This window comes from Carcharodon carcharias, chromosome 10 (genome assembly GCF_017639515.1).
Source record: "Carcharodon carcharias isolate sCarCar2 chromosome 10, sCarCar2.pri, whole genome shotgun sequence".
Lineage (NCBI taxonomy): Eukaryota > Metazoa > Chordata > Chondrichthyes > Lamniformes > Lamnidae > Carcharodon > Carcharodon carcharias.
The window spans coordinates 5,406,998-5,420,167 of NC_054476.1; positions in this window are offsets into that span (position 1 = coordinate 5,406,998).

Below are 13,170 nucleotides of genomic sequence, written 5' to 3' on the forward strand. Positions count from 1 at the left end.
GCAGGAATTGAACACAGACCCTTGTGGTTCAGAGATAAGTGTGAGATCAATTGAGACACACTAATGCACATCTGCAATGATCCAGATATGATTATTTCAAGATTTGATAGTACAATCTTGACAATAGTAACTTCAATGAAAGCATATTATTATATCACAAATCACTATGTCACAGAACTTATCAGTTTCTTTTTGTGCTTTGCTGTGTCTGATTGTGGGACAAAACACCATATTGCATTGGACCATAACATCACTACAGTGAAGTAAATGGACCAAATTTTAATCAGATAAGAAAATTCCTTGCATCCTTCATCCGAAAACCACCATCAAATCTAAGCTTTGTTTCATATTTGGCAACTTAAAATATGATGTTCACTGGGCATGGAAAATGCTGACAAAGTAGCATTTATAGCATTTACTATCCATCCATAGTTATTCTAAAAAGATGGTAGAGGGTTGTCATATTGAATGGCTATTGCCCTTGTGCTAATGGGATAACTGTGTTAGGTAGAAGGATCCAGGATTTTGACGTGATAATTATGAGCAAACTGTCATACATGTTCCAATCAAGGTAATGTGTGAACTGGAGGTGATCCTATTCCTGGGATATTGCTGCTCTCTTCTTACTTGTTGCTTTAAGACATAGCAATGGAATGGACAGGCAAAGTAAGCTCAGTGCCTTGCTTCAATATGTACAGGAAAGTCTCTGTTATCTGACATGTTCCAGAAATAGGAGGTGCCGGTTAATCAAATATGTCAGTTAACTGAGATGTAAGGTGAGTTCTGCGTTTTCATCCAATCAAAAAGCTCCAGGCTGATCACATGAGCATTGAGGTCTTGAGAAGTGCAGGAACGTGTCAATTGAGTGAGCGGCACTGAGGAGAGATGGTGCTGCAAAGCAGTGGGAGGCTGAGACCAGAGCGAGGAGAGGTCACTGATAACTGAGTTTGACATCTCTAACTGAAAAACAGACCCCAACAGACCCGACCACAGAATTCTGGTTGATAAAGAGTTCCAATTGGTAGAGTGCGGGGTAACAGAAATTCTACTGTACTATGCTGTATGGAGGATGGATATCGAGACCAGTGATAGGAGCACCGATCATTTGGACTACTCTGCCCTGGATAGTGTAAAATTCTTCAAGGTTGTTGCAACTGCATCTACCGTGGTGAATGACAAACATTTCAACTTGAGCCTTGCAAATATTGGAGAGGTTTTGTGAGATAAGGGACTGAGCTACTCTTCTCAACCAACCTATCCTACTCTTCCAGTTGTATAATTCATTCAGTTCAGTTTCTGGTCAATGATCACTCTCCAGATATTAGTGGTGAGGGACTTTGTGACAGCGATGCCAGTGAAGATGATTGAACTTCTTGTTGGAGATGATCATTGACTGGGTGATTGAGTGGAGAGACTAATGCAGGGCAGTACAAAGCTGGATGTGATTCATCCTATTTTTTGTACCTGGGACAGGGGTTGGCAACTTTTTTTGTTACCTGAAGGTCGATTTTAGAAATGCTTGCCTAAAATAAAAACTATAGTAAGCCACAAGGGAAAAAAAAATACTCTGTGTGACTCTGAAAAAGGGTCATACGGACTCAAAATGTTAACTCTAACTTTCTCCATAGATGCTTCCAAACCTGCTGAGTTTTTCCAGCATTTTCTGTTTTTATTTCAGATTTCCAACATTCACAGTATTTTGCTTTTATTGAAAAGAACAATGGAGAAAAGGCATAAGCCTACCATAAGAGGGGAAAAATGTTTATTGAGTATTGAAGGAAGATTATGCACTTACTGATGCTTTAAATTTCCTCTGATGGTAAAATAGTAACTGCAGTTACCACAGAATTTAATGTAATTCAATCTTTATAAAGGTCAGATAAGAATCTAGTTCTTACATCCCAGGACTAGGTAAAAACTGTTACTTTTGTTTTCGAAATTGAATCTTAACACTACCCAAATCTTAAATTTGATTTTGGTTTTATCAACTATTTTCCTGGAGGATCATAGAATCACATTTTATTTCACTTCTAGGTGGATATTCTTTAGCAAAGTGTTTGAGCTGTGCTAACAATTGTTGGGCAGAATTCGATTTTTGTTAAATAAATCCTTTCCCAACCCAAAGCTATGATAGAAAGGTCTGTGTGAGGTCAGCTAAACCTTTTTTTATTCTTTCATGGGATTTGAGCATCACTGGCTGGACCAGCACTTATTTCCCATCCCTAATTGCCCTTGAGAAGGTGGTGGTGAGCTGTTTTCTTGAACCGCTGCAGTCCATGTGGTGTAGGTACACCCACAGTGCTGTTAGGGAGGGAGTTCCAGAATTTTGACCCAGTGACAGTGAAGTAATGATGATATAGTTCCAAGTCAGGATGGTGAGTGGCTTGGAGAAAACCTTCCAGGTGCCGGTGTTGCCATGAGTGTGCTGCCCTTGTCCTTCAGGATGGTAGAGGATGCAGGGTTGGAAGGTGCTGTCGAAGGAGCCTTGGTGAGTTCCTGCAGTGCATCTTGGTGATGGTACACACTGCTGCCAATGTGTATTGCTGGCAGAGGGAGTGGGTGTTGAAGGTGCTGGATAGAGTGCCAATCAAGTGAGCTGCTTTTTCCTGGATGGTGTTGAGCGTCTTGAATATTATTGGAGCTGCACTCATCCAGAAAAGTGGAGAGCATTCCATCACACTCCTGAGTTGTGCCTTGTACTTGGTGGACAGGCTTGGGGGAATCGGGGGTGAGTCACTCACCACAGAATTCAAAGCCTCTGATCTGATCTTGTATTTATATGGCAATCCCAATTCAATTTCTGGTCAATGGTCACCCCCAGTATGTTGATCATGGGGGATTCAGTGATGGTAATGCCATTGAATGGCAAGGGGAGATAGATAGATTATCTCTTGATGGAGATGGTCATTGCCTGGCATTTGTGTGATGCAAATGTTACTTGCCACTTATCAGCACAAGCCTGAATGTTGTCCAGGTTTTGCTGCATATGAGCATTCTCCTTAGCAGTAAAGAAGAGTCATACAGACTGGAAAATGTTAACTCTGTCTTTCTCTCCACAGATGCTGTCAGACCTGCTGAGTTTTTCCAGCATTTTTTGTTTTTGTTTCAGAAGGTTGGTGACTGTACTGTGGGCCGTTGGGGCAAAGGTGCCCTTTTGGAGCAGTAGTGTTCTGCTTGGCATGTCCAAAGAGCTAAAGTTGTGTCTGTGAGTTGGTGCTGGAGTGCAAACTTGAGAATCTAGGGGAACAGGGTCTTGGGAGACGAGACTGAAATCCTGTGAGGTGAGCCACCGTTAAGGCAGTCTGAGTCGGAGTAACTTTTGGAAAGAATTCCAAGGCTAGATCTTCGAAGGTGAAGACTGGAATCCCTCGTAAAAGAACAGAGATCCAATGAGATTGGTTGACTCAGTGTTTACTGATGTCTGGGTGGGTTGCTGAGAAACCCATGGGATCTAGAAGTGGCAAAGAGTGAGGATAATATGAATTGCCTGCTTTAGGGCATAGATAGGCTTACAGAATGGGTAGACAACTAACAGATGGAATTTAGTATAGAGAAGTGTGAAGTGATGCACTTTGGCAGAAGGTTTAGGGAGAGGCAATCTAGACTTAATGACACAATTCTAAAAAGTGTGCAGTGACAGAGGGACCGGAGGGTGTATGTGTATTGATCTTCGAATGGAGCAGGGCATCGTGAGAGAGTGGTTAGCAAAGCATATGGGGTCCTGGGCCTCATACATAGAGGAATTGAGTACAAAAGCAAGGAAGCTATGCTGTTCCTTTATAAAGCTCTGTACAGGCAAGAGCATACAAATGAACATACGAACAAAGTGCAGGAGTTGATCACTCGGCCCTTCAAACCTGCTCCGCCATTCAATAAGATCATGGCTGACCTGATTGTAACCTCCTGCCTACTCCTGATAACTTTTCACCCCCTTGTTCATCAAGAATCTATCTAGCTCTGCCTTAAAAATGTTCAAAGAGCCTGCTTCCACTGCCTTTTCAGTAAGAGAGTCCCAAAGACTCATGATCTCTGAGAGAAAAAAAGATTCTCCTCATCTCTTTCTTAAAACAGCAACCCCTTATTTTTAAACCACGACCCCTAGTTCTAGATTCTCCCACAAGAGGAAACATTCTCTCCACATCCACCCTGTCAAGAACCCTCAGGATCTTAAAGGTTTCGATCAAATCACCTCTTAGTATTCTAAACTCTAGTGGATACAAGCCAAACCTGTGTGACCTTTCCTCATTAGGCAACACACCCCATTCCATGATTAGCCCAGCAGACCTTCTCTGAACTGCTTCTAACTTTTTTTTTTAAATAAGAAGCCCAGTACTGTACATAATACTCCAGATGTGGTCTCACCAGTTGCCTGTATAAATGAAGCATAATATCCCTACTTTTGTATTCAATTCCCCTTGCAATAAATGATAACATTCTATTAATGTTCCAAATTACTTGCTGTATGTTGTTAGGAAATAGAGATAGTTTAAGTAGGTTATATTTGTATTAGGAATGAGTTTTAGTTTTGAAGTTTAGCTTTGATTTGTATTTCTGCATTTGCGTGTTAAGAAAAGGTCAAATTGAGTTTTAGCTTCACATTAAAAGGTACTTGCATTTCTAATAAGATCTTTACCACCGTTGCAGCTAAGTAAAGCAAACAAGAGTAAAAGAAAACCTGGGCATTTGCTTAGCGACAGGGGTCCAGAGAGGCAGGTCCCTCCCATAGACACACAGAAGAAACCAGAAACAGCAGTTTGCTTTAGAAGCTGTTTGAGTTCAATCGGATTTAAAAGTAGCTGCCAGGAGAGACTGGAGCAAAGGGGGCAGATAGCTAGTTTCAAACTAAAGAAAAGATCCCAAAATCCAGGGGAGTGGAATAGGAAAAAGTCCCAAGCAGGCCTTCTAGTCAAAAGAAGGACAGGAACCTGGAAAAGGTCCTGTTAAGTGAAGTTAAGAGCAAGGGACAGCGAAAAAGGCTCCAAGCTTCAGATTTAAAGAGGCAAAAGCTGCACGAAGCAGAGTTAAAGTGAAAACAGCTTGCAAGAGGCCAGAAGGTCCAAAGAGACAACTGAAGGTCTGTAACTCTTTGCTATGGGCATGTGAAGCAGTGGTGTACTGTTGACAGCTGATTAGGTGAGAGTGCATTGAAGATAGCGTGAATACATGTGGTGATCCAGGGAAGAGAAACATCAGGTGAGTTTGAAACCCTGGAGGTGAACCCTTGCAGAAGGCATCTGAGAGAAAGTGTCAATTTGTGGGAAGATTCAAAAATTAGTTTTTAAAGAGTGGAGATTGGAAACCCTTGTGTGAAAGATGGAAATCAGTGAGACCGGTTAGCTCACGATGTGACAAGTGTCTGGTGGGGAGTTGAGGAGAGATCCGTAGCATCTGGTTGAGATGACATCTGTCACTTGATTTCAGAGTGTGACCACAGGGCGCCTATTGGTTTACATGGACTGTGTACTTAATGTGAACATTAGAGTACAAGATAGTTTTTGTGAATTGCGTTATTCTTACAAATCTGTATATATCTGTAAAGGTACAATTGTAGGTGAAGGAGTATTGTAACATGATTCATCTTTTCTTGTTAAATAAATGCCTTATTCTTTTGTTAAAACTTCATTAGCTGACTCTGGTGACTGTTCAGTGTATCTAAATAAACAAATTAAAGGTTAGGATCTATCAAGCTGGGTTCCACTCTGTGATCAGGCTTGTCCAGGGGTAACCTCAGCTGGATTCATCTCGATGTGCATACTAGCCTTTTGTGATTTATGCACTAGGACCCCAGATTGTCCAGTTCTGGTTGTCACAGTTTAGGAAGATGTGAGCAGTCCAGAGAGGGTGCAGATGAGATTTACCACATGGTTTCAGGGATGGAGGATTTCAGTTACAAGATTAGGTTGGAAAGGCTGGGGTTATTCTTCCTGGATCAAAGGAGATTGAGGGGAGAATTGATTGAGTTGTATAAGATTAACACGGGATCATAGAAGGTAGACAAGGAAAATCTCTTCCCATTAGCTGATGGTACAAAGACTAGGGGACACAGGTATAATATTTTGAGCAAGTGGTGCAGAGGGAATGTGAGGTAAAACCCTTTTATGCAGCAAGGGGCAGTGACCTTGAAGTGGAGGTGATCACTGCCTTCAGAAAGAAATTGGATGGACACTTCCGGGAAATAAATTGCGGACCTCTTGGGATGGAATGGGGAAGGGGACTGACTGGGTTGCTCCACAGAGAACCAGCATGAATTCAATGGGTTGAATGGCCTCCTTCTGTGCTGTAAATAACTTTATAACTCTATCTGTCGTGGTCGCATTTGCTATTTAATGTGTAGTGTGGGTGTTAAACCACAGTTTGCCTGTTAATTCACATGTACCTCATATTAACGCTGAATGTTAGAGTGTAATACAGGTATTGTAAATTGTTTTATCTTTCTGACCTTGTGTAGTAAAGTTAATTTTTGTTTGTTGAAAACCCGTGGAATTTTAAAAAAAATTCATTCATGGGACATGGGCATCGTTGGCTAGGCCAGCATTTGTTACCCATCCCTCAATGCCCCTGTCCAGAAGGCATTTAAGAGTCAACCACATTGCTGTAGGTCTGGAGCCACATGTAGGTCAGACCAGGTAAGGACAGCAGATTTCCTTCCCGAAAGAACATTAGTGAACCAGATGGGTTCTTACAACAATTGACAATGGTTTCACAGTTAGGCTTTTAATTGCAGATTTTTATTGAATTCAAATTCCACCATTTGCTGTGGTGGGATTCGAATGCAGGTCCCCAGAGCGTTACCCTGGGTCTCTTGTGGCTTTATTCACTGAGCAAGTGCCTTAGTTCTGAACACTTGTCCACTTTAAACAAAAGGTTATTCATCCCTAACCAGATCGAACCAAACCTTTGGGGGCCTGGTCCAGGATCATAACAGTAGACACTTAGAACTTTATTTTATAGACCTTGATTCTATCTCTTATCTGCATGGGTCCTACTGTCTGCCTATGGTGGATATCAGGTGAGATGGCATGACAGGTCTAAGGACAAAGGGTGGTGGGTGCAGGGGCATGAATTGGCATGATTTGACATAAAGTTGGCATAGGGGATATGAAGAGCCATGGATGAGTGGCATCAGTTGGCATGGGGGCCCGGAGGGGTTCTGGGGTGGGTGGAGGGCACAAAGTGGCATGGAGGGTATGTAGGGTTATGGAGTGGGTGGGGGGAATATGTTGGCATGGAGGGCGTAGGTTGACATAGAGGGTATGAGAAGTTATGGTGCTGAGTGAGGGGGGCATGAGGTGGCTTAGGTTGACATGGGTGGGTCATAGGGAATGTGTAGGTATTTGAGAGGTGAGGGCTGGAGGGTGATTCCATGTTCTAATCTTTATTTTTAAACTTTGGATACTGTGGCAGAACCCCGAGGCAGGTCTTCCATGAGGCCCAAATCTGCAACCGGAATACTTCAAGAGTTCTTCCTGGGTCGTCCATCCCAAATCTAGCTCACCCTGCCAGACTGAAAATCTGACATTTGGGCAGGCATTTTGAAGTGAATTATAATCCGGTCCCTCTTTTTTGGGACTATTCTGTCTGCTCGGGGTGCTCCTCAGGTGATCACTGCCACTGAAGGTTGGTTGATCAGGACAGGCATCATGGGCATTTTAATTGGTCTGAAGAGCTCTTCCCAAAAGAAAGGAACCACCAGAGAATATTACCATGCTCCAGGTCACCTTTTTAACAAGATTTGGCTAGATTCTCACAACCCGGATATCGTAAGGGTCTGGGCATCTCTCCTCAACCATGTGCCTCTCCACTGAAGAGTGTACAGAGATGGGCTTTGAGTTTGGAAACAGAAGGTTATGTTACATAAGATGGGTGGAATTTTACGGTTCTTTTCGTAGTGGGGGTGGGGCTGGAAAATACAGCAAGCCGTTCAAAAGTCCATTAACTTCAACGGGACTGGGAAATGCCGTTGGCAGGAGGGGCTGTAAAATTACACCCATAGTTTCTAAATTATACAAAATATTAGTAAAGAACTGTTCATGCAATTCACATTTCATGGGAACTCAATCGCCACATCTAGGAAAGGAAAGTTCAATCGTGTTTCTAATAGAGAATCCAAATCTAAACAATGTTACATAGAGATACTCAAGATATCCATCAACGTTTAAAGTAGGATTTACTTTAAGTACCCAAGTAGAAAGTTTCAGAGTTTAGGAACATAGGAACATTGGAACAGGAGAAGGCCATTCATCCCATTGAGCCTGCTCCAGCTTACAATACGATTATGGCTGATCGAATCTCTTCAATGCCTTTTACCCATTCTATCCCAATAACCCTTTACATTACTGTTAATCATAAATCTATCAATCTCTACCTTAAACATACTCAATGATTGAGCTTCCACTGCCCTCTGGGGTAGAGAATTCCAAAGATTGACAACCTTCTGAGTAAAGAAATTTCCCCTCATCTCAGTCCTAAGTGGCTTCCCCCTTATTTTGAAACTGTGTCCCTTGGTTCTAAACTCCCCAGCCAGGGGAAACATATTACCTACATCTATCTTGTCTATTCCTTTAAGAATTTTGTAGGTTTCAATGAGATCACCTCTCATTCTTCGAAATTCTAGAGAATACAGGCCCAGCTTCCCCAATCTTTCTTCATAAAACAGTCCCGCCATCCTTGGAACAAGTCTGGTGAACCTTCACTGCACTCCCTCTGTGGCAATAATATATTTTCTGAGGTAAGGGGACTAAAACTGCACACAGCACTCTGGGTGCATTCCAACAAAGGTTCTATACAGTTGAAGCAAGACTTCACTACTCCTGTACTCAAATCCTCTTGTGATAAAAGCTAACATTCCATTAGCCTTCCTAATTTCCTGCTGCATCTGCTTGTTAGCTTTCAGTGACTTATGGATAAGGACACCCAGGTCCCTTTGTATATCTACACTCTCTAATCTCTTACCATTTAGGAAACATTCTGCACATCTGTTCCTTTTACCACCAAGTGTCTAACTCACATTTTTACACATTATATTCCACCTGCCATGTACTTGCCCACTCACTAAGTCTGTCCAAATCCTCCTGCAGCCGTTTTCCATCTTCCTCACAATACCAATTCCTGTCTAGCTTTGTATCATCTGCGGACTTGGAAATATTACATTTGGTCCCCACATCCAAATCATTGATATATATTGTGAATGATGGGGCTCAAATACTGATTCTTGCAGAACCCCACATAGTCACAGCCTGCCAACACAAGAATGACCTGTTTATTCCTACTCTTTGTTTTTTGCCTGTTAGCAAATCCTTAATCCATGCCAGTATATTACCTCCTATCCAATGTGCTTTTATTTTGCTAATCAATCTCCAGTGGGGGGACCTTATCAAAGGCCTTCGAAAATCCAAATATACTACGTCCATCGACTCTCCTTTATCAATTTTGTTAGTAACATCCTTAAAAAAACTCCAGCAAGTTTGTCGAAACATGATTTCCCCTTCGGAAATCCATGCTGAGTACGCCCAGTCAGATCATGATTATCCAAATATCCTGTCTCTATCCCAGTTAAGGGAAGAACTATCATCACTACACTACTGCAGCTATACCTTTACTCTGAGAAACACTGGAGTGAATCCAATCAATCTAAAAGCCTTACGATCTGGTTCCAATATTTATTCTGTAAAACAGCTGAACCAGCAGGAAGTGTGTGAGCACACATGCTGGACAACGTTCTGCAAGCAAACAGGATACTGATAGATGCAGATAGTGGTAACTTCCTTGCTATGCAATTTCTAAATTTTTCGCTCATGGGACGTAGGTGTCGCTGGACAGGTCAACATTTATTGCGCATTCTTAATTGCCCTTGAGAAGGTGGGTGGTCTGTTGCCTTATTGAACCGCTGCAGTCCATGTGTTGTATGAGCACCCACAGTCCTGTTGGGAAGGGAGTTCCAGGATTTTGACCCAGCGACAGTGATGGAATTGCCTTTTAAGATTAGAACCCAATTTCTCATGTTCAGTTGACAAGTGATTTAGCGGCATCTTTAAAATTTAAGTTCATCCATTGTTAGATTGTGGGGTCTTGCAATTTATCAGGCCTTATTGAAATGATGTACCTTACCATGCCTCACTGAAGTGATGTACCCATGATTTTCAGAGGTCAGTTCCTGTTTTTTCAGTAACTGCCTTGTGTTGGAGGATATACCATATCCTACGTCATAGAACGTTTGTATCCTTGAGTGCATAAGTATAACCAGGCATGTTAATGAATGTCTGAACCCTTGTCCAGCAGATGAACCCTGTTTTTAATTTTTAATTCCTATTTCATAGGGGAATCCCTGTTTTTAATATTATAACTGTACCTTATGGCTGGATTCCTTTACAATTTTTAAAGGTCGAATTCGCAGAGCCAGGAATTCTCCAAACTCTGTGTACCCAAACCAGGAGCGAAAATCAGAGCCATAGAGCAATATGAGGCTATTTGGTGCTTCGAGTCCACATTGGCTCACTGGAGAGCAATCCAGTCAGCTCCATGAACCCGCTCAGTCCCCATTGTCCTGCAAGTTTATATCCTTCAAGTGCTCATCCAACTTCCTTTTGAAATAATTGATTGTTTCCACATCCACCATCCTCTTGGGCAGTGAATTCCAGGTCATTACCACTCGCTGCATAAAAAAAAGGTTTTCCTCATGTTCCCCCTCTTACCCAAAATCTTAAATCTTAAAGTGCAAATCCTGTGAGGAGTTTGGTTGCAACATCTAAAACTATTGGTATCGCTAAAAAAAATGACAATCTATTTAATTGCCAATCTGAATCTTTTCTTAGAATACCGCTGGACCAAGGGCTGTGCCTTCCTTCACTGAGCTCAAAAGTGGGGCTATAGTTTCACTGCATCTGTTCCTTGCCACCAGTCCTCCCGAATCCCTTTGTTGATTGTTCTGTGCAGCAGCTGAGAGTGGAAGTCCCGACTGCTCCAAGGTAAAAAGGCAATAGTGTACTTTCAAACACAGTCAGCGATGTACATCTCCGCTTTGCTGCTGAGTGGAAAATCCAGGCCTTTGGGTTCAGTCCGACGCACTCAGTACAGAATACTGCGGGTTTCTGAGGACACATATTTTGACCTTAGAAAGCCAAATTTCAAAATCTGAAAGATTGGCTTTGACATGGATTTTGGATAATTAAAAACGCACCTGAAGCTAATGCTGAGTTCTGAGTGCCTATTTTTGTCGGTTGTACTGTCCACTTGGTTCACTTCATGTGACATTAAGGAGTGGTTGAGTGCACTTGATGCAGTGAAGGCTATGGGCCCTGACAATATCCCAGCTGTAAAGCTGAAGATCTGTGTATCCATCCCTCTAGCCAAGTTATTCCACTAAAGCTATGAATGTAGCGTTTACTTGACAATGTGAAAAAATTGTTCACATATGTCCTAGCCCCTAGGGGCCATCAATCCATGGCACTGGAGCCACATGCAGCTCTTTAACATCTTCACTGCAGCTCTTATGTAATGGTGTTTGTATTACCAGTTTGTAATCATGCAGTAATGTTTAATGGTCAATGTTTCTGACCCTATCAAGCTATTCTATAACATGTTTTAATCTCCAATTGCATTAAGATTTTTCCTTTGTAAGAACCTCTCTTTGACTCATTACTTTGTCCCTTTCCGCCTACTAGTGGCAGCCCGAAAAAAAAAACAAACCAGTATAAAAATCTGGGTGGGTAGCACAAGTTTACACACTGACAGGTCCCAGCTGGACCATCAGCATGGGCTCTTACACAGCCATTTCTGGAAACTTCAAGTTCCTGGTTCTGGCGTACATCAGCTTCCCAGAAGCTGTTCAGTTGTAACTCTCAATAATGGCAAACACCTCAACATATGCTGCTTTTGGGACTGGAGGATCTGGGCCAAAGTCTGGAAATCTCAATGCAACGACTTGTTTTATAACTTGGAGTTCTACTCTACTTATATGCAAATTCTTGATAAACTTTATTTTATGGGAAGTACAGGACCACATTAATGGTTGTGGATAAAGGGAAGAATTTTACCTCAGGATTGCGCCTGCCTTGACCTATTTGTTTCAGTGATGTTAACTTCAGTCGCACATCAACTAGAACTGTAAACAACATTGATACAGCAATGACTTCCCCAAATCAGGTCGTACAAGGCTAAACCCATGACTGCTGAACTTGCTGGAGAAATTCACTGACAACAAACACAACTGAGATTAACTCAACCTTTTCTTTTGTGGTGTACTGTCAGGAACTGTACTCCAGAATGCCAGGATAGAACTGGAGCCAATCTTTTGACATATTTATAAGTGTTTATCTACGGAGTCACAAATTATAAGCATGCTGTCATGCGTTGACCCCCCAATTTGAGGATGGTGTCTCCTCAGGGTCATGAGCCCCTGCCATGGGTCTTCATGTGATTGAACAGGCCGACCCTTGACCCTCAGAACTTTGGGCAGATGTGGAAGGTCATACCATGCGGCAGTGGGATCCGGAGCACAGGATTTTATTCCTTTTCTTTCCTCCTCTGCCCTTGGGCTTCTTTATTAAGAGTCTGGAGCTCAAAGTGATGCAGCTTGATGGACAATTTGTTGCCATTTTGAATGATTGGGAGCAAGCTCCTCCCAGTCACTAAAGTCAATGCTGCCACACTTGAAGGAGAGCTTTAGAGTGTCTTCGAAGCATTTTCTTTGTCCTTCCCAGAACATTAGCAATTTGGGAGCTGACAGAACAGTACTTAGTCAGAGAGATGGTTTTCAGTGATCTGGTCACAGTGGTCAGTCCATCTAAATTGATTTTGCAGGAGTTTTGCCTGAATGCTTGTGGATTTCACAAAAGAAAAAAACATTCTTCTATTGAATTTGGAGGGTTCAATGGAGGTATTGCTGCTGGAATTTATCCAGTGATCTTATGCGTTATGGTACACAGTCCAGGTCTCAATGCAATACACCAGTGCGGTGAGTACAATTGCTCCCTATACTAAGACTTTAGTTGAATTGCAGAGGTCTTTGTTGTCAAACACTCACTGCTGTCTTTTGTAGAAGGCTCAGCCGGCACAGCTGATTCAGTGTTCAATCACCTCATCAATGCGGCTTTTTTGAGAAGATGACTGCAGAGGTATGGCAAGTGCTCAACAGAAACCAAAGTCTCTCCTTCAACACATACAGGAGGTGGA